The 21805-nt window shown below is 43.9% G+C and overlaps 1 long non-coding RNA gene across 1 annotated transcript in view; it reads left to right on the top strand.

Annotated features, from left to right (window-relative positions):
* The first annotated feature begins 802 nt into the window (after positions 1-802).
* Positions 803-21805, top strand: part of LOC124188383 — a 77081-nt gene continuing 56078 nt past the window's right edge. Inside the window, exon 1 of the long non-coding RNA XR_006872343.1 lies at positions 803-962. This is a non-coding gene — a long non-coding RNA (uncharacterized LOC124188383). The remainder of the gene's footprint in view (positions 963-21805) is intronic.

A 21805-nucleotide genomic window follows, 5' to 3' on the forward strand; every position in this document is an offset into this window, starting at 1 on the left:
CACTGACACACACACACACACACACACAAATGAGACGCACATAAAAATGATTTGTCACCGATGGAAGACAACTTCCTCCTTAATATCGATATCTTATTTGGCTTGGTTAATTAAAATATTTGTGTCGTCTGCTTTCACACTTCACAGTTTCTTTGTTTCACAGTTTCGAAAAAGCAAAAAGAGACGAAGTTTCAGATATTTTTTATTTTACAAAACTGAACAGATCACTGGATTGGAAACGTGTACGTGGCTGCAAGAGAAATAGCAGAATAACAAAATAAAAGGTGGTCGTCGTGTGAACTTTGGTGTCTTGATTCCCCATGCTCTCCACTCCATGCTCTTTCTCAGGTAAATAAAACTAAAAATACAAATGGAATGATTTTGGGAACTTATACAGAAGAGTTAAACCTGTTCCAAATTAGTGAAATGTTGGTGCCCAACTACAAAGACTAGCATTCATCATGTATGCTTGTTGCCGATGCATGGCAGAATTTGTTTGCTCTATGCAACCTTTACCTTTGTGCAGATTTCAGGTCTGAGAAAGCCATCGTAACCACAAGATGTGCAAGTTTTGATACTGACCTGTCACCAACAATCTCAGCATCATCAATTTGGAAACCTGCCACAAATTTTGAATAGTGCCTGAAACTTGCATAAAAGGGTCTTACACGTAAACCTAAGTAATCCTGTTTATTAACAATAAGAGGTTACCCACTGTCTTCTCTCTATGTTTTCCTTACTTTTTGTCTGTGCAATATTTTTTTCGTAACCCATTTTTTTTTTAATTTTTTGTTCAGATAAACAGCTCCTAGTTTAATTGGAAAAACTCTGTCCTCGTGTACACCCATGTGAAAGTGAGTGGATATTCACGATGATCCCCCTTTTCCTATCCTGACTGGCGTCAACTTTACTCAGGATGGAGCATTTGTGGATGCCTGGCTGTGGATTTCCCGGGCTTAAAGGTAGGACAAATGTCTCTCTATCTTTCTTTTTTTGACTATTTAGTGTCGTTGATTATGAATCGTTACGGAATACGATTATTCCTGAGCTAGACGGTTGACTGCAAGTTTTCTCTTGCCGTTTCTCATTTCTGTTATTTCAATCAGGGTTAACTAAATAACTCATTTGTAGAGCGACTTCAGGATTGTTTTATATCTCACAACTTTGTCTGCGGACAAACAATCAAATTCAAAAAAATTTTAAATTTTAAACACTTCATTGAACAATGTGCAAAGTCTTTAAATTTGTATGTCCAAGAAGAAGGACCTGCCGCCACACCGGCACCTCCTCGAAAATTGATTTTGATTTTGCCTCGTGCTGATCGGATAGAACTTTTTAAAAAGACGAGATGAGGAGACGGACAACATTTTCCCATTCAGTCCGGTCAGGATATCATAAAAACTAGCGAGACCTATATATCAGATGGCCACAAATGAGTGCCGTCATATAACCATCCCAAAGTTTTCTCCGGCACGATCCGACAGCAGCCAGCAGCAGCAGCAGCCTCCAACGGCCAAGCGAGAGAAGAGGTCATCAACAAGAGTTGGGAAATGAGTTGGGGTGGAAAGAGGGGGAAAGAAAACACAGCTTGGCATATAGGATAGAGAAAACAATAAAATGGGTGTTGCTGCAGTTTGCTGCCCGGCAAGATTTTTTGGGTTTCTTATTTTTTGAGGGACAATCTGACGAAGTTCTAACCCAAAACCAGAAATGCGCAGTCGACTACTCTCCGGTCCGATATCCATCTCTCGTGTTTGTGTCTTCCCATGTCCTTTTTTTTTTCTTCTACCCCGTGTGTCCATCTGGTTTTTTTTCTTTCCTTGTCTCAAAACAAAAAATTTCTCGGCTTGTTTTTGCATTATAAATGACATCACAGGGAAAGGCCACAAAAAACCCCCCAAAAAACAACCATGGCTGTCGAGGAGAACCGACTGTGTGTGTATATATGTGTGCGAGTGCCTTCCATGGCGCTGTTGGCTCCTATATTTTATCTCTACCAAACACAGTGGAACAAGCCGTTAAACTCTAAAAATTCGACAAGAAAATACCAAAAAAAAAGAAGAGAAGAACCGAAGAAAAACACGTGGCATACATCTCCCTCTTCCTCTCTCTCTCACGTATAAACCTGGCAGACAGGCATGTTTACGGCATTGGGAAAACGAGACTTGCACATTATTGCTGGGCAGCGTAAGAAAGGTGGAGGGAATTACGTAACGCTCTTTAAACTCGTCCGTCTCTCGTTATTTGTGCCTCCCCCCTTTTTCTTTTTCACTTTAAAAAATTCATGACGAACCGAGGGAGAAGCAATAACTACTAAAAGGTGAAATAATTTCGTAGAAGCGAGCTTCACTCGGTGTATTATTCATGTTTCCCTGATAAATGTCGAGTCTTTTGAAAATGCTGAAAGCAGCTTGTTTCTTTTCAATTACCAAAAACGAAAAGGGACGTGCAATGACGAGGGATTTTTTTCTTTTTCTTCTCTCTCTCTCAAGAGGGGCCAGGCCAGCCAGTCTGTCCTATTTCGAGGGAAAAGAAAAGGACGTAATATTTGCTGTGGCAACGCACACACATATAAGAAGGGCACATCCGCAGGTCTATACAGAATGCGACAGAACTTTGGCCCTTTAAAAAAGCGAGAAAGAAGGGAATATAATGCGCCAACCGCCTACAGACTGTACACACAAAAGCATTGGGCCTCTTAAAAAAAAATTTCCAAAAGAATCTACAAATAAAAACTATAAAGTAGAGGATCGCATGAATTTTTTCAATAGACAAAGTCTTTGGACCCATTCGAGTCGTCTTATTATGTCATATTCTCTTTTGACTAGAGCCGATTTTTGTCCTCTCTCCCCCGCTGTTATATAGCGAACAACATCGGCCCGAGAGTCAATAAGCAGATCGGCCAGTGAGAGAAGCGGCAGCTGCAACATTTGCCTTGGCACTTATATTGATGACACGGGGCTTTTTTTTTCTCTTCTTTCTTTTTCTTCTTCTAGACGATATATGTCAAAAGCCGGCAACGTCATCATCTCGACTTTTTGATGGTGTCTTTTCTATTCTCTCTCGTTTGTCAACAGCTCGTGCCTCCTCCGCGTTCTGAAAGTGACACTCGTGAAATCACGGGGATTCACGACTTGGCTGTTCGACGCTTTTTGATATTTACATTCCGGTGTGTATGTTAGACTTGTACGATCGGCGACACTTGCCCCCTGTACGACAAGTCGACAGCAACTCAAGTCTTATTTGCTTAGCGTGTAGTCACAATAGTCGCAAGAGAAATGGGGCTCGCATCATGTTCCGACACTTCCCAACACGTCCGAACTTGAATCGGGACCTCGAGAAGGCGCGGACCCACGTAACCCCAATTGATTCCCCCGTTCCGAAATAGCCAAACACCCAAGCGAAATATTATTGACGCTCTTGACCATTTTTGTGTTTTCACCTTCATTTTCCTGGCTGATAGCGAACGACAAGAGAGAGAGAGAGGAAAAGGGTTGGGTTCGTATGTAGCTCGTCGTGCTCTCCGTGACCCTTTTCCGCTGTGCGTCCGGTTTTGTTTGTGTGTGCAGCTCGCTCAGCGCTCCCGCACGAGTCGCGGGAGTTCATTCTTCATTCTTGGCGAGTTTTGGAACACTATAATCCGACCGGCAAGTTTGTCGATGTAATTACAATCGGTGGCCTTGCCTGCGTGATAAGGTGGGAAACGCCTTATCGATCCATCCTCGTCGATAATTCGACCGCATCCGACGGTATTTTCTTTTCTTTTTTCTTCTTCTCCGAAGTGGCCAAAACAGCGCGCACAGTCGACTGGATCGAAAAAGGTATCGTTTGATATTACGGTATTAGGTGCAAGTGGGAGGGGGAAATGCGGAAGGCCAAACGCGGAACACATTCACGCCAAAAAAGGGGCGAAGTTGATGATTGAATCGATCCGCGCACGATTCCCCAAATGTTCTGAATACCAATCAACCTGATGTGAGTGTAACATCATTCTATTCTCCTTCTTCTTCTTCTTCGTCGTCGTCGTCGTCTTTTTCCATCTCTTCCATCCTGCGGCACCGCCAACGCATCCGTCCCTTTCGCCCGCGCTTCAGTCGCCTCCGGCTCAGCGTAATCAATCATCCGGCGTACGCGGTTTTTTCGTCAGCCGCTCCGCTCAGATCGACCGGTTAATCATCCGCCGCTGTCTCTCTCCTCTCCTTTTCCATCTTTTGATTTTCCCCAAGTGATTTTTCTCTCCCCCCTTTCTCTCTCTAGCTCCCATATCCTGATTTATAAAATGGTTGATGGCTCGTCTTGCCTGTCTATTATTTCATGATCAACTAGGATAATGATTGAATTTCCCTGGGATAAAAAAAAAAAACCTCGAGAGCCAGCAAGGGATTTGGCCGATATGGATTACTCATCCAGCTGCGAGTGCTGCTGGCCATCCCCGCCGTCTGCCAGTAGTTTTTTTTTCTTTCGTTCAAACGAAAATAAGCCGATTTCTTGCGGATTTCATGGCGAACCGAAGAGCTGACGAATACCCCCCTCCTTGTTTCCGGCAAATTATCAGTTTTATTTATAGACTCGTATATAATTCTTAATACCAGACTACATATAACGGAGAAAACACGGTTTGATAAGCGAAGGGATTAAACTGCGCAACACACAGACATACAGACACGTTACGGCTTTGTTGTGCGATGATGAACACACTATACGCGGTGGAAAGCGGAAGAAGAGAAGACAAGACCCTGTAATCAAAGGTGATAATACGCTAACAGAGAGACAGAGATCGACCAGCCGTGTTTTTTGGTTGGGATGTGTAGACTTGCGTGCAAGTCTATAAACAAGGCTGTGACTATATAGCGGCGGGAAGTTGCCATATGCAAGAAAATACACAGACAGAGAAGAATACGGCCCCGGCCGTCTATATCCATACGTATATACACTACACGCGGCTGGATTAAAGACCCATTACTAATGACGGGGTTTTCGTCGAGGCTTTTGTGGTCAACGTGACCGAATAATCGACCGGCTGTTTGATGACTCGATGTGTGTGCGTTTGCTGCCTTGTTTTCCTTCTTTCTTGTTTCTTTTTTTATATTATTCGAAAGCTACCCCTCCCTCATTTCTGTTATTCTTTTTTATTCCCCGACACACTATACGCCACATACACGAACACATGTATGTATATATATATATATATAAAGTATTAAGAGAGAAAAAAAGAAATAGGAAACAAAAAGAAAACATTATAACTGGGCATTAACAAGCTCCCGTCTCGGCTGCGTTCAGCCATCGTTAGTGTGTTTTTTTTGTTATTTTTTTTTGTTTCTCCCGGGCCGTTTCTCTTGCTGCCATGTCTACTTGTCTGACTTTATCGTTCCCCCTTTTTTCTTTTGTTTGTTGTTTGTTATTTTTTTGTTTTGTATTTATTTTAGGGTGGTATAGTTGTTGTTGGGTTGTTGTTCATATGAAAAGAAGCAAATCCATTGCAGTGACGTTTCGGCAACGCCCTCGAGCATTCATCGGATGACGACAAATCGTCGCTATCCCGTCTAATATACCTTGGGCTCGTAATCTCCTGTCGCCCGGCAGCCATAGGGCGTAATTGCTAATTCCCCGGGACAGCCACGTCGCATTCGAAAAACAGAGTGATCTTTTATTTCTTTTATAGTTTTGACTTTTCTTGTTTCTTGATTGGTCGCTCGCTTTATTGCACTCTCTCTCTCTCTCTCTCTTCATTCGGCAACGACACACACACACACACACAGACAGACATGTGTTGTATAGCATGGAAAACTTATATGGACGATATTACTGTTGTTATTGTTCGTCTTGGCTCACGAATCGACGACGTCACGCAATTATCGACTATCTTTCGCCCATTCGTCGTCGTGTGTGTTGTTAGACTTTTGCGCTGGATCGGCGCTTTTTTCTCTTTTTCCTGCATTTTCGCTCTCTCTCTCTCTGTTTCTCTCTCCGTTCCATCCATAGAGCTATAATGCTATATTTATACTTGACCGGGGCATGCCGAGACCTTCGGATATATATACAGATAGATGTGTGTACAGACCCGAGTCCCGCGTACATCACACGTTCATTCCTCTGTTTCATCTGTGTATGTTATGTGGACTGCACAACAACAATCAAAAAGAGATGAAAGATGCCATTGCGCTATATCGAGAACACACAGCCAGATCCATTTTTATTTTTCACCCGGAATGAGAATTGAATCTTCTGCTGCCTCCATTCATTTGCTGTTTTTTCTCTTAAAAAATGTGTGCGACTCCGTTTCCGGTTTTCATTTTTTATTTTCTGCAAATTTTTTTTTGGTTTTTTCGTTTTGTTTCGCCGTATTATCTCACCCGGACACATTCCGTCATGGTATGTAACATCTCACCGTCCGCACCTCTGAAACATAACGTGAGGGTTGGTAGGGTGGTGGTGGTGGGAGGGCTGTCGTCTTGAATATCCGCATGGCTGAGACTGAATGGCGTGATTCGGCTGTCGGAATTTCGCACCAGCACTCTTTGAGATGAGCGCAAAGTATATATGGGCCAGCAATTTTAACTGGGGTTTATTTTTAGACCAAAGTTTGTCCTCTTTTGATGACAAGAGACTCTGTGCTCTACTCTACTAGCAGAAGAGCTTTAAAAAAAAAAAAAACCCAAAACAGGAAACTGATGACCGGTGCTCGCTCTCGTTCGTACCTCCACCGTTGCATCTAGTTTCCTTATTTCTATTTAGAAAAAAGAAAAAAAATTCCCGTAATGCCGCGGTCAAAAGTTACGAATGTCAACGACCTTTTTGAGTGCCAGTATCCGCGATATAAATGTTGTGATAACTGTAAAGAAAAAAAGAAGAAGATGAAGGAAAGAAAAGATAGAAAAATAAAGGGGGCTCTCAAGTCACACCAAATGTCGGAAGCTATTGTAATGTATTGCTCCGAGATACTCTCCTTCTCTCTCATCCTGTCGAGAGCTCTCTCTCTCTCCGTGTTCTCTTATTTTTTCTTCTTCTTTCTTTATTTCTTCTTGCCTCTCTCTGTTTCTCTCTCCATTTCGCTTTAGCTAAGTGAAGAGCGTTGTTTTTATGACCGGAAATTTCTCCTATGATTGAATGCGTAAGTATATAGTTGTGTGTGTGGCCATCCCTCTTCCCCATCCCCTCGTTCTCTCCCCCGCACTCTCCTCAAAGTCGGTCCGCGTAAGAATTGTGTGCTCCCACTTTTCTTATTTCTTCTCGCTCCAGCGTCGGCCTCTTTTTTTTATTATTATTTATTTGGTTTCTTGTTTTTCCTCTCTTTTTGCTCCCGTTTTCTAACGCCCCCGTCCGCCTTTTATACATTGCCAGCCAAGCATAAGTCAAGCCGCCGTTGATGCTATGCTGCTGCTGCTGCAGCCTGCCTGTATCTCTTTTGTCTCAAATTGTTGTCTGCGGGATGGAGGAGAGTGCTAGAGAGATTGGATTGCCGGCGAAATTCAAGGGAAATCATTCGGCATGGTATAATAACTTGAATACACTCTGTGCCTACCGCTTTTGCATCAGCTGCGCTTTTAAATAAAGTAGGAGCCGTTATTCGGCCTTAAAAGACGGAACTCGCTGTTCCTAATTGACCTTTACTCGCCGAATTCCGCCGCCGGGGATAGTAGCTATAAAAGTATAAATACACCTTCCAATTCAGGCCAATTAAAACCGGCATTTCGATACGGCGTAGACTCGCCATAACAGCGAAGGATCGATTCAATAGTTACACGCCCACCTCCCGGCCGGGTCTGCTTGCATAGCCTATTACTCTGGCGATGCATATAAATGTCAAGTGTGTACTCTTAATATAACTAGTAGCTAGTAAGTAGTAGTAATAATACACATGTAGTACTGCTGTGCAGTAGTTGGGCGAATGTCACTGTAGAGGTAAAATAGACCGAAGGATGAAAGGCAAAAGGGCGAATGGCGACGATCCAAAGTATATCAGCACACACACAGCAGACACTTAGACACACGGAGCTTTTGCTCCCTGTGCTTTTAGTGATGACGCCAGTCGGCTTTTTCGACCTTAAGGGACGCTCTTTTCATGATAGAGCACACGCCATCCGTCTCTCTTCCTCCTCCAGTTCCGACTTCCGACCCCTCTACTACCCCCCTCCACCCCTCCTCATTGACTTGTTCCATCTGCTGAATGCGCAAAAGTGTCGACGTTCCCGGCGGATATCTATTCCTGTTATCCATCGGCCGTGAGGCGGAGGGGAGGCCCCCGCCGCTCTTCGTCCCCATGATTGTTGTAAAGCAGCAGCTTTTTGATCACATCCGATAGAACTCGGAATCGTAGAATCCTGCGGGAAAGCTGCGCTCCCGCCGCTACACACACCCAAGTCTCCTCGTAGCTCTCGTTAAGTGTATAACAACGTGACCCGCACGCACGCGCAAACCCCCGAAAAGATTTTTGTTTTTGTTTGGTTTTTGGTTTTTTCGGCTATAATCTCATCATCGTTGTGTTTATTTTCTTTTAAAAAAAATACACCGAAAAAACTTGTCCAATAGAATGCAAATAGGGGGCGGTCGCCATTTCAATCAATAACCCATGAGAGAAAAAGGAGGAGTAAAGATGGGTTGAAATGGTGGGATGAAAATGAGTTTTTCGGGAAATCACGAACTGGCGGTAAGAAACGATTTGCGATGATTTGTTCGTTCGTGATGCGATGATTTTACGAAACGTGATTTTCGGCTATCGTGATTTGTGATTTTCTAATGGCGTTGTTATTTACCGATGACTGGTATACACACACACACACGCTGACGGGAGGAGGGGTGGTTGACTCGGTTTCCCCCTTTTTTTCAAATTTTATTTCGTCTATTCCCTTATTTATTTATTTCCTTGCTGTTGTTTTGGTCTCCTCTTTCTCTTCGACTGCTGGGAAAAAAGGGAAAACCGCAATCTGAAATAAATATATGGAGAAACAAAACGTTGAAACGTTTCAGGTTTTATTCCCCATTATTTAGCATTTTATTTGAACATCTTTTGGAGGCGGATGGATTTGTTGCTGGGCCCAACCTGATGGGACCTGTGCTACAGAGCAACGACGATTTCCCTTTAGGCTTTCGTGTTTCCCCTGTCAACATCTTTCATAGTCTGTCTAGAGGAATTTGCCTGCATTATTTCTTTGGTTTCGCGGTAGTGGTTGTCAAGTCTTTGGGTGCGTGTCAACGTGAATGAAAATTTCGACTGAAAGACGACGACGGGGCAAACTTTACAGAAATAACTTGCGAGACTTCTGCATTTGTTGATTTAGACGTCCTCCCCCTATCCATTCTCTTATATGCCGACCGGACTGACCCCCAAAATAGCGGTGTCAAATTCTCATTACCGACAACCTAACTGCCGCAGTGGGTTACAGTTGATCCTTACGTGTGTGTGTGTGTGTGTGTGTTCTCCTCAGCACTACAGTACGTTTCCAAGGGCATACTTTTCTGTTATTGCTCCGGGATGATGACGCCCAACTAGACTCGTTTTATCTTTTTAAATTATTTTTTCTTCTCTGGGTGTGTGTGTGTAAGCAGAAACGTACCGTGTCAACTCGGTCGCCTCCTACACTGATCCGCTGATGGAGAAAAACATATCGACCATTAAAATCTAATCACATATCTTCCTGACGTCTTTTCTCCCACGTCCGCGTCGCCCTTTTTGGGGTTCGTCGTGACTTAGATTTGATCCAAAAACCATCACCTGCCCGACATTCTGGAGATCCTCATATATGTCACGGCATTTTTGACGTCACTCTAATGCCCTGACGTATCACGGCCAAGTCCAATAGCCTCTTGCAAACATGAATGAGAAGGGGCGGCCAGACACAAATAGTTTCGTGCGTTCGCGTGTCATATGTGTTTCTTTGACGGCAATCTGTCCCGAGACTGGCGAGGGGCAACTTACACAGACACATCACCAACTTTTTTTTGGGTCTCTCGGCCGGACCCACCCTCGTTGCTATAGCATATTCCATCGTGTCTGTGATGGTCTCTGTCAGACCGAAAATAAACGAATAGGCTACCGTACATATATAAATCATGGATTATTGGACCGATGTTTTGTTACCTAAAAGTTGTGTCAGTTGATGGCTAAGGCCGCGATCAATAAAGCCGGGTTGGATATGTATGAGCAAGAGTATATGTACTACCACGTATGACTACATTTACACTCGACTCTCTCCCATTGCCAGCTCTGAATACGAGACGCAGCATTCGCGGAGGATTCGAAAGATCATATAGTGTAGTCTGTGCTGGGTATCGTGATTTCAAATGAACTTGAAACTCTCTCGTTCGACAAGCATTGCTGCGGGAACGTAGAGAACAAAGTCTATATACTTGGCTCGCTCGCCATTAACACTCGATTATAATGGGACACAAAATGGGACCTCCATACTTGTCAATACACTTTCTTTTTCGTTTAGCAGTGGCATTGGATGTGTAGAGGACGAGGGAATCACGTTATGGGACCCCGGACCCCCCCCCCGCGCTAGAGCGCTCATAATGTCGAACTTTCTGACTAAACTACAATATTCCCTTCCCAGTCAAAGTCTCCTTGAATATGCCGGAGCGTCTCTCTCTCTCTCTCTCTCTCTCTGTCTCTCTACGGCGAACGTTATAGAAACGGGAAGGATTCAACGTCATCGTCGTAGTTTTTGAGACATGAAAAGAAAATCAATGTTTTTCGAATTGGCGATAGCAAACTTTGGGTCTTTAAGCGAGTTGAACTTGGACCAGTGAAACCTTACCTGCCCGTATTTACCGGTGGAGAATATACCCACTTTTTTCAGTTCTTCCCATCTCTCTCTCTCTCTTAAAAGAACTTGTGAAATCGAAAGAACCCCGGGAACTTCTTGAAGGGTCTCGGTTATTAACGCTCACTCGGTTGAAGCCGCAGATCAGTGCACAGAGAGTGTAAAGGATTATTTAGTAGTAGTAGCGAAAGGGTTCCGTTCAAGTTGTAGCGTTCTTGTAGAAAGATTAGACTTTTCCCTTTGATAAGTAGCACCGTACATATAACATGGCGTTTGAGAGATATCGATGTTTCTCGGTTATACATAGCCATTATCTAGATATACATAACCATTGACAAATCGATCTTGACGTGATCCTCGGGAAAAAAGGGGAAAAAAAACTAGATCACGTGACGCTGCAGGTAGAAAAGAGAGTCGAGCGTAACAGTAATAGGATTTGTGTAGTAAAAAAATAAAAAATAAAAATAAGACGAAGCGTGTGCTTCCATTTTGTATACAGCAGGTGAAACCCCATAGAGCGACGATCAATGATTGATACCTACTCATCCATCTCACCCTATTATACCCGAGTTGCCTTTTAGCGCAAGGATTCTGTTTGATTGTTCTTGTCTCATGTTGAAACTTTCGATGCTAATTCCCCAACACATTTTGCGCCCGACCCAGGCTGTCTCATTACTTGGAGGCCAACTGTTCCCGCTTGACTTGGCCGTCGACGACGAGAGCGCGGCTCTTTCAGAGCGGAGAGAAGAGAGGAAGGTCGCAGGGACTTTTTTGGCTGCTTTTCCATCTTGAAAACTGCCAGCAGTTTCGTGATAAAGCCGAAAAACTTGGCACACACAGGCTGACGAGTGGTGTTCCCGACTAGTCGGCGTTATTTGACTTTTGGTCGCGAACGAGAGCAAGTGGGCCCCCCGAATATAAAGCAACAACAAAAGGGATCCAGCGGGGGCCTCTGCTGGTTCTTCTTCATCTTATATTCTCCTTCTTCCCCTTCTTTTCACTCTATTCAATTCGGGGAATATGTAGATCGTCGGCAACGTCGGATGATTCAGTGACGGCTACCATTGACAGCAGCAGCTGCTGCTGCTGCTGCTGCTGTGTCGTGGTGGGTGCGCCATGGAGAGTATTATTCGGCTGGCCCTTCTTCTTCTCTCGTCGATCGCGGATGAGGGGTGGGTGGTTTCATTCTTTACATTACGCTCGCCTATCCGGGTCGCTCCCCCTCTCTTTTCGTCTTGTGCTGCCTTTATATTCGTGACACACACGGATTCTGATGACGTCGCATCCACCAGGAGGAGGACGGACTATATAGTGGGGGAGAGAGAAAAAAGGGAAAGAAAGAAAAAGCTCCGTCGGAAGCCCTGTCCAATTGTCCACATTATTGACAAGCTGTGGTGCTATGTGTGTAAGATGGAGAGAAAAGGACAAAGTCAATAGCCCTCCCCTGTATTAAAAATACACACTCTCCTCCATCTGTGTCCCAACTGTCCCACATTGCTTTCAAAGGCCGCCCTAGGAGGAGCAGCAGCAAATCCCCGCTATTTATTCTCCTTATTGTCCCCCTCTTTTTTTCTTTTTTTTAGATTTTATTATTGACGTTGATATCTCGGCTAATCAATTGAAACGCTCGAAATCGTTTTATTATTACAGAAGCGGGGATCGAGGGTGGTTTGCTTTTGTGTCAGACGCATAGCCAGTCCGGTAATAGTGGCTTTATAGAATGCGATTATGTGTAGCTGTTGTCGTCCGTCTTGCATCAGTCGAGGGCGCAGAATAAATATAGGGGACCCCCTCTGAATGATCCAATGCCAAAAGAAAAAAAAAAGACGGGATGGAGATTAAGTGTCGAGCCAGCGAATAGCGCCCGACAACAGGAATGAAGAAGAAGAAAGTGACAGAATCTAGCGCAAAATAAGTTGGAAGTTGCCCTGGCTGGCTCGTGTTGGCGCATTGTGTTTTCTCTTCTCTTTATATTGGTCGGCGGCCAACTTGTTGATTAATGGCCGCGACAAATGCGCGATGGCTATGCTGACCTTTCATGCAGCAGCAGCGCTACCGAATTCGACTCTCGCCGTGCATTCCAACTCGATATATTCCTCGTCGTCCTCTTGATTCTTTCATCTGCTTTCGTCCATCAATCTCTCACCTCACGTCATATCCGAGCGAGAGTCTGCTGGGTCTGGGGAAATTTGCGACGGCGATTATTAGTTGCGTGTTGTATCATCGTCGCCGTGTCTTGGCCTCTTAGGCTAGGTGTCATTAACAAGTATACAGCTTAATTAGTTTAGTTTTGGATGGGCAAAAATGGGAATCCCTTCAGCGTTTGACACGATCGTGCGCATCTGCTCCTGGCAGTAGATTATGTAGATTTCTCTAGCATTTTTACGTGTTTCCCTCTCTCTCTCTCTCTCCTCGCTTCTTATAAATACGCTCACGATATAGGCGGTAGGTGGCACGGCGTTTTGATTCGATGGCGATGACATGCAAGCGATAAGAAGGAAATAACGAAAAGGAAAAAAAAGAACGGGCAGTGAGGATCAGAAGCCATAAATGGGCTGGAAAGGACCGCTTCGTCCAAAGCCGGCTAACGAAAAATTGTATATTTATCGCCTATCCGTTTCCCCGAGTTGGGGGGTGGGTGGGTGAGAACGTTAGTGAATAGATCATTTTCTTTCTCCAACATGTGATGGCCGCATCGTCGCCTTCGATCTCTCATATTTAATATTTATACGCATAATCTGCACAATTATTCTCTGGAAAACTGTCGAATGCATCGGCTGTTCCGATCGGACCACGTCGATGTCTGGATTTATAATGAATAATGGCCCGGAGCATGCACACGACTGGGCTGGCCAGCAAAGTCTCCACTGACCCATTCCAGCAGCGATCGATTTGCCAACAAATCATCGTCGTCCTCTTTTTTTTTTTTTTTTTTACTTTCTTTCCCTCTTTCTCTTTTTTTTCCATTATCTTTCTGATTTGTTGTCCGGCAGCAATGGCTTCAGGGGGGCTTAGCGATTGATTATCAATTTGACGATGGACTATGTCGACCGTCGACGTCGTTGCTCCTGGCTCGACTCTACGGACTCTTGGCAATAGGTTTCTCGACAGGGGGCTGTAAACATTAAAATATTCGGTCAGCAAGAACTTGGAATATAAGAAACCTGCGGAAAAGAAAAAGGAAAAAAGATAAGAAGAAGAAAAAGTTTATTTCGTTAATCGATAAAATAAAACTACGCCTCCTGTCCAGGGCTTCTGCAATTGCTGGCGGGCAATAAAAAGAAGAAGAAGAAGAAAAAAAAAGAAAGTATTTTAAAAAAAGAAACGAAATTTTAAAACTTTGAAAAACCTTAGTGGAGGAGATCACAAAAATAGCAACACATTCGGACAAATTTCCCGACATTTCCGAGGTGATTGATTGCGCTAGTTCGTACATGTAGTAGAAGCGTCGGTTAAACTGTGAAAAGCTATTCAATTGAAATTGTGTGCTCAGTATTTCGGCTTTTCTATGTATTCATTTCTGAATATAATGCGGACACGGGAGTTGAGGCAGATACTTTGTATTCGTTTTGCTTCCGCCAGCGGTGGATCGATTCAGGCCCAAGCTCAAAAGCTCTCCGGTTTCTCTTTGAAATTTGAAAAACTATACTGATCCTACCTCCAAGTATGGATCTCTCTTTATTATTTCCCTTTGTCACTAAAGCGTACGTTTTTTGTACTACTTTTTAAAGTAAGGAAGTTGGTCTGGCTGTGGTTTTGACAATCGAGTTATTCAGATCGCATTTTTCTAATTGGTATCCAATTAGAGAATCAAATAACCAAAGAAATACGAAGACACATTTCTAATTAAGATAAAAAAAGTTTCAACAACTATGTTTCGTACGTATATATGTATACATATATAACATGGACCTAACTTCCTGCCGCGTTTGTATACTGCAGACTATAAAATGTGTGCCACTGGGCCTGCAATGTGCGCTTCCCCAGCAACCGTCTAGATATGTGTTTAGGTAGAAACTTGAACCCATCAGAAAAAGTATCCCGACGGCTCCCAAGTTGTAGAGAGAGTCGGGACAAGATACTCTCTCATTAGTAGCTTTTTCAAAACTTGTAGGGATGGACTGGGGGTGAAGGAAAGAAATAAACTTGTACCCCCCTGTCTTTTGACTCTACTTGCTTATTTCCGTCTGTGTTGTCTAGGTCCTTTCGCCTCAAATATCTGCCTGCTGCTATCTGCTCTCTCTCTCTCTCTCTTCTTCTTCATCTTTCTCTGGAAACGGAGATCCTGCTCAACACTTGAAATGGCCTCCCCGAAGTCCCTGTGTCAACATTACACCCTCCTCCCGTATATCCCCTTGGCTGGGCCAGCACATGAGCTCCCGGCTTGTATTTTTGTAAATTATATTATTGTACATATATAACGACGAAAAGCAATCGAAGCGTAAAACTGTATGCAGCGACCGAGAGTTGAGCCTGGAATATAAACATTCAACAAAACAGAAAATAGAACGTTGAGGCACACACACATGTATACGTATAGTCCTATTAAGAAAAGGCGATGTAATCAGGCAGGAAACTCTAGGAACTTTCCCGACCTGCAGTCACACTTGATGAAGTCTCCGCGAACACACCTTTTGGTGCTTGCTTATAGGGGTGGGTGGGGTGGGGGCAACTTTTAGTTAGCCCAAGTTGATGATTAGTTGATCACATTTACGGAAGAAGAAACAATCTGGGTCGAGGAGGAGCTCAATCGATCGACAATGAGGCGAGCCATCCAGGAGCCAGAAGCTTTCAAACTTGGGGAAATGGTGAGAAAGAAAAATCGTTCCGAAAGCAGCAGCAGCAGAGAGATAGAATTAGATTCATTTCCTCTCTCTCTCTATCTCTTTTCTCTCAAGTGGATTGTCCATGTTTTCGTCAAATCCATCACGTTTCCGACGCCCCCTATATCCTCCCCTTCGATAGATTCGGACACCCGAGCATCTTTTTTCTTTGCTTTTTCTCTTCTTGTTTTTGACTGATAACTGGGATCGTCTCTCGTCTCTCTCCTTTTGTGTACTCGAGGTCCTGAATCCAGTTTGCTTAGTCAGAACGGCCTTCCCGCCTCCTCTCTTCTCTCTCAGCCCCCCCCCCCTTCACTATATATTCTATCTTCTCCTCACACTCTTTTGATTATTTATATGCGCTAACACATCACGTCCTATTCAGCAGCCGGGGTTATACGGGGCGGCGGCTGCTAGCTCCTGCTCTTCTCTCTCTCTCTCTCTCATTGGAGGAAGGAAGATGCCGGCTAAACCTGACGTCGTAAACAACATTACCGCGCAGTCAGGCCGTTCGAGCTCTGCGCTCCCCTCACCTATTTTTTTTTTCTTTTTTCTTTTTCAGATGTTGTATACATTTGCTCTTGTTACTAACGGAAACGCCATGACGAAGATAGAATAGAAAAGGGAGTCTATAGGGAAGAATTGCTAAAATTGGACGAAAGAAAAAAGCCCAAGGAGAGAGCTAGAGAGAGGAGAGAGGCGCGGAGAAGCTAGAATGTTCCTGCGAAGAGAAGAAGGTATGCGAATCGTTTTGGCGCTGTTGAATTGGCAACCAACTCCTACTACAAGTTTCCAGGGATTTTTTTCTTTTTTTTTTTTAATTTAAAAAAGAAAAAGTGAAAAAAGATAAAGGCTCACGACAAGAGAAAGTGAGAGAATAAAAAGAAAGATGAATAAGGACGAGCCAAAACCCAGCAGATCTTTGAGTGCGTTTATAGTTCGCGGGAGCGCGTTGGCTCGATTATTCACAATCCTTCAATTATGCTGTCCGTGTCACTCCTTCAACGTGTCGCTGGGTCATTTCTTTCAGCGCCGCTCGCATTCTTCTTTTGCTCTGAACTTGACCGAGTGGCATTCCGCTGAATCCGACATTCTTTTTCTTGAAGTTCCGCTATTGATAGTTTGATGATATCTAATTAAGATTCCTACTTATCTCATTTTTCCAGGAAGAAAAAGGGGTTGCGACTAGAGTTCTTTTTTTTTTGAATTGGGTCCAAAAAAGAAAGAAATGGCGTCAAGTCTCGCACTCCCTCGCGTCTTGTATCCGAGGCGAAAATTGCCCAACTTTATATAGGACGGAATAATCTAATGAAAATGAAAGCGAAAGTGGGAAAACGGGCATTATTTTGACAGGCAAATCATTGCGAAAAACCTTGAGCAGGAGTAGAGGACGTGATTGATTCCCCTCCTAATCATATAAATTACCGAACTTTACAAGAGAATTTTATTTTTTATTTTTGTTTCGTCTTTTCCGTAATCAGGAAGGCGTTTGTCGATGGGCTTGGATCGACGCGTTTAAACCTTTTCAGGATGGAATATCCATTGCGGGTTTTCAGCTGTCTTCTCATTTTGCTGCAGTGCAGGATGTACACGCCTACATTCACTTTATACCTCCGGGCACACACACACTCTTATGTCTTCAGCATATTCACTTCATTTGAATTTCAATGATCCTTCTTAAAGCTGGCAGCGGGCCGGCTTTTTCTTCGACGAGCTCCAGCACTCATGCATGGATATATTTGTACACATGCAATCCTCCGGCGATTCGACTCTCTCTCTCGTCTCGTTGTATTGGTCCTCTGCTAGTATACAGCAGCTTAGTGTATATAGCATATAGCTTCGATAGTATGTTTCGGTTCAATTAGTACACCGTTTTCAATCATCTTCCACATGATGAGTTTCATTATTTCCTTCCTCTTTCTCTATTGTTCTTATTTTTGTCTTTATCTCGCCGCCGACTTTGTCTAGCGAAAGGGAAGACAAAATTAGACGGCGACATCGATTTCGACGACCTATAGGACTCTGTTGGGAAAAAGATCAAAGCCAATGCAATAATAAAGCCAGCCAGGAACGCTGTAATTAAAAAAGAAAAATCCGATCGAAAACGGTTTGCCTCATTGAAATATAAGGGGGGAGTATAGACTATACTGTATATAGTATATACTACGCACACAGCACAGTGTGTAGTTTAGTTTCCAGGGGAAAAAGAAGAGCAAAAAGCTTTCAAGAAATAAGGAACTAGGATCGTCGGCCGTTTTGAATGCGTGTGCATACATAGAGAGCGAGAGTTCGGTCATAGAATATTGCAACCGGCAGCAGTCTCTCTTTTGTTGTCTAGGCTTTCCAGGCTGAAATCCTTGTGCTTTCCAGGGAGATAATGCTCGTCTATAACAAAGAATGCAGTGAAAAAATATATATTGTATAACCTAGAGTCGAATGAGAAAAGGGGAGAGACTTTCCCATGCCGGTGGGGTTTGGCACGTGTTGCCTACATCATCCATAAATCACATAATAGTATACGATGGCTACAGCACAGGATCCCAGCGCTCTTGGGCCGCAGCGTAGACCAGTGATTCTCCGTGTGTGCAAACAGGAAACTTGAAATCAAGCGAAGAGAGCCAGCGGCCGATCATGTCGCATTCCAAACTTTATTTTAGTAGATTTCCTATATGCTCCTGCGTAGTATTAGATCTATAAGCTCCTCGGCTGTTCAAAAGGGGGGAAGCGAAAGAGAGAGAGCTCCTTATTATTACGTAGGGGTTGTGAGTTCAACAGATGCCAATCCAGAAGACCGAAAAGAGAGAAGGGGAGAATGAAAAAATCATTTTAGGTCTCTATACTACCAATAAAACATCAACCAAATGCGCTCAGACTCTCTTTAGCCTTTAGCCATTGAATGGGGAAGATAAATGGAAGATTGAAGAAGAAGAAGAGGGAAACAAAATAACGGGGAAATAAACGGATCGGTTATCCATCCATGTCTACTTATTCCTGGGTTCTTTTTTCTTTTCTTCTTTCCCCCCTTTCCATGTTTTTTTTCCTGTCCCCTTTTCCCTTTACGCGGAAGTGACGCCGCTCACGAGCCATCGCTTCCATCATGTCAGCTTTCATCCATTTCTCTCGCTCGCCCTACTATATATATATATACTGGTCCGGCTGATATAAGCATTGGCACGCTTGCATCCCACTCCTCCTAGCAGTAGCAGCAGCACCCCACCAAAAAAAGCCAATAAAAAACAAGGAACACGCAAGGTGGTCAAACAAAGGCAAAAGAGTTTTGACTGGGCGTCCGTAAGTTTGTCAAAGACTAATCTGGAGCCGGAGCGCGACGTTCAACAAGTCATTCTTCAATGAGTTGCCATTCTCCGGCCGAGAGTGTTGAGGACGAGGTGGCACGAGAGAGAAGCGCACGTACTTAATATTCCAGTTGCGCAACGCAACAACAAAAGGCCGGCCAACAGCGGATATCCAAGCCGAGCCGAGGGGGGAGCCCAGCAAACTGCACGGCGCATATATATATATATATAAGTCTACAATCTCTCTACACACACACAGGGTCAGTAAGGTTGTATGTCGAGCTAATGGCCTGACAAAAGAGTCTCATTGACTCCCCTCTTCTTGTCACTATGCAACATTCACCATGTGAACTTGGCGAGGGGATATGTTTAACGAAGACGTGGTGGTGTGACTTGGGTCTGCTGGTCCTGGAACTATGAAAGTGAGTCTTTCACAAACAAATAGGAGAGGGGGGGATTGAGGGGGATATATAGACAAGACACGACGGTTAAACATTTCCAGAGAGTATGTATGTCAATGTTTCGCTGCTCGTCTTGTCTTGTGTAGACTATATAGAATGCCAGGCCCAGATGAAGAAGCTAAGACTCTGCTGCTGCTGGGTGCTCTCACCAGATTTTTTCTAGACCCCCTCAGAACTTGTTGAGGGCATTCTGCTTTTCCTAGAAAAGTTGTAAACGCCGCAAACTTGGTCTGTCTGTGTGTTTTTTTTTCTCTCTTCACGTTTTACTACACGCGTGTCAATTAGCTCGGCATTTTATGTCATGTTACGGTCATAAAAGTCCTCCCTTGGCCCTTTTTTTTCTCCGGCTAAAGAGAGAAATAAGAAACATCCGTTTCGCTAGTATAGACGACGAGAAAGAAAGAAAAAATATTGTGCAGTAAATAATAAGAGCAGCCGTCCCTTATTTTCTGATGGCTTCAGCCGAGTGATTGAATTTTAGTTTTATTTTTTCTTTCCTGATTATTTTTGCGACTGGGTTTTTTTTCTTCTTCTTTCAAAATGAAAAGAATAACAAACACTCGTCGGCTGCAGCACACAGACGTATTGGCTGCAACTCACAGACTGGTGGTGCCACCTCCAGTTGTGTTGTAACTGTTCGATCCATGCGAGAGAGAGAGAGAGGAAGCCGCTCCGACAGTGAAAGCCACACCGGCAGTGTGCGTCCGGAATTCCGGGACGCAGGCTGAACGTGTCAACTGCTTGACGTGTTTCCACCCTGTCGTTCTCTCATGCTGAGAACCTCGAATTCCCTTCCCGAACTGTCGTTCACTGTACCAGCGCTGCTGCTGCTGCTGCTGCAATTGTCTCGTTTTTGCTTTCCCTTTTTTTTCGTTTTCGTTTTCGTTTTCTCCCCCCAAACTGTATAGTACATGCTGTTAACGGTAGCCGGGAACCAAGCAGAGCATGCACAACAGCAGTGACATTATGTAAAACGCTAGTCAAATAAGAAAAGAAGGTTAGAGGAGGAATAAATAAATGAAATCCCAGTCCTTTTTTTTCTTCTTTCCCTTTCCGTCTGTTGTAAAATAGGCAAGAAGAAGAAAAAGAAAAGGAAAACTTTTGATTATTATGAAAGACTAGTTCTCTATCTTTGACGTATATTCAGATAGAAAACTGGTGCGTAGTAGCCAAAGAGACAACGGCGACGTGGAAGCATATGAAAGCAGTCACTCCGGGAGAATATACACATATATACCAGAGAGAGTTTGGTGGGGTATGAGTCAGTCACGGTAGAGTTGCGCCAGAAAAATGCCTCGAGCGAACGCGATGACACGTCAGACAAGACTAAATGGATTATGTCAATCACGCGTTTCGATTGAAGAGGAAGGTTATGGAGACAGGAGGGAATCAGAAAGGTCGTGTCTCGGTGAAAACTAGGGGCCGTGAATCAAAAACGATTAAGTGAATCGTCAAACTGCGTTTCAATATATTACGTAGTCGACAAATCTATAGTCAACCAGGATGTTGTTGCCCTGTGAAAGACAGTGAAACCGTGAAAAATTCAAAACCCCGTCCTGTTATAGACATCCCGGGAACAGGCTTCCTTTCCTGAATAATTGAAACTGTAGGATTTTTATTCGTTACCTTCGCGTTATAGAAATAGACTCGGGCTGAAACTTTAATGGCCCTGTATATTCCATAATGGAACACACGACGGTCTCTTTCTCGTTTACCCATTACGTCTTTATATCGTTCTAAGGGCGAAGAGAAATCTAATATTAAAGAGAAAGTCCTCTCGGAGATAATGTCAATCGGAAGTGGAATGCTCTGTTTATTACGCTCCATCGACCGGTCGATATAGGAAAAAAAGAGTCGTCGTCCGGACAGTGATCCAAATGTATTCCTCCCGCCCAGGCCGGCCGGCCGGCCGGCCGGCTCCCAATTACCGATTCGTGCAGCAACACTGTCCCCGACAAGACGAACAACAGGGCACGGGCTGGTGAACTTCTTGTCTCATATTCTTATACATTTTAGATCCGGAAAGTACGTACAGCAAATAGGGCTGCTACGCGGGCTGCTGGTCTTCTGCCGCCAAAGAGGATAACAAAAATCGATAATGCCACTTTTGTATCAGGCTGCTGAACCTGTTGTATAGTCTAGTATAGTAGTCCTTGTAAGGAATTGCGACTAACAACCAATCGATCCTCATCTTTGATGGCCATTTGTGCCGATTGTAGACGACGTCAGCTCGTGTGCCAATCATCGATAGAGAGTCGCTTATTCGAAACTTGTCCCGCACACACACATGTACGTATATTCAACGTGAGATGAGTATTTATAGTTGACTCGGAAGAAGAAAAAAAGGGAATGAACTCAGCGGTTCTCCTTTTTCATATACATCTAAGCTACGTCACGAGGCGAATATATGTTTCCGCAATTCATGCTCAATTCGGGAGTTATTTGGCTAGCGGATTGGCTCG

This window comes from Daphnia pulex, chromosome 2, assembly GCF_021134715.1.
Source record: "Daphnia pulex isolate KAP4 chromosome 2, ASM2113471v1".
Taxonomy (NCBI): Eukaryota; Metazoa; Arthropoda; class Branchiopoda; order Diplostraca; family Daphniidae; genus Daphnia; species Daphnia pulex.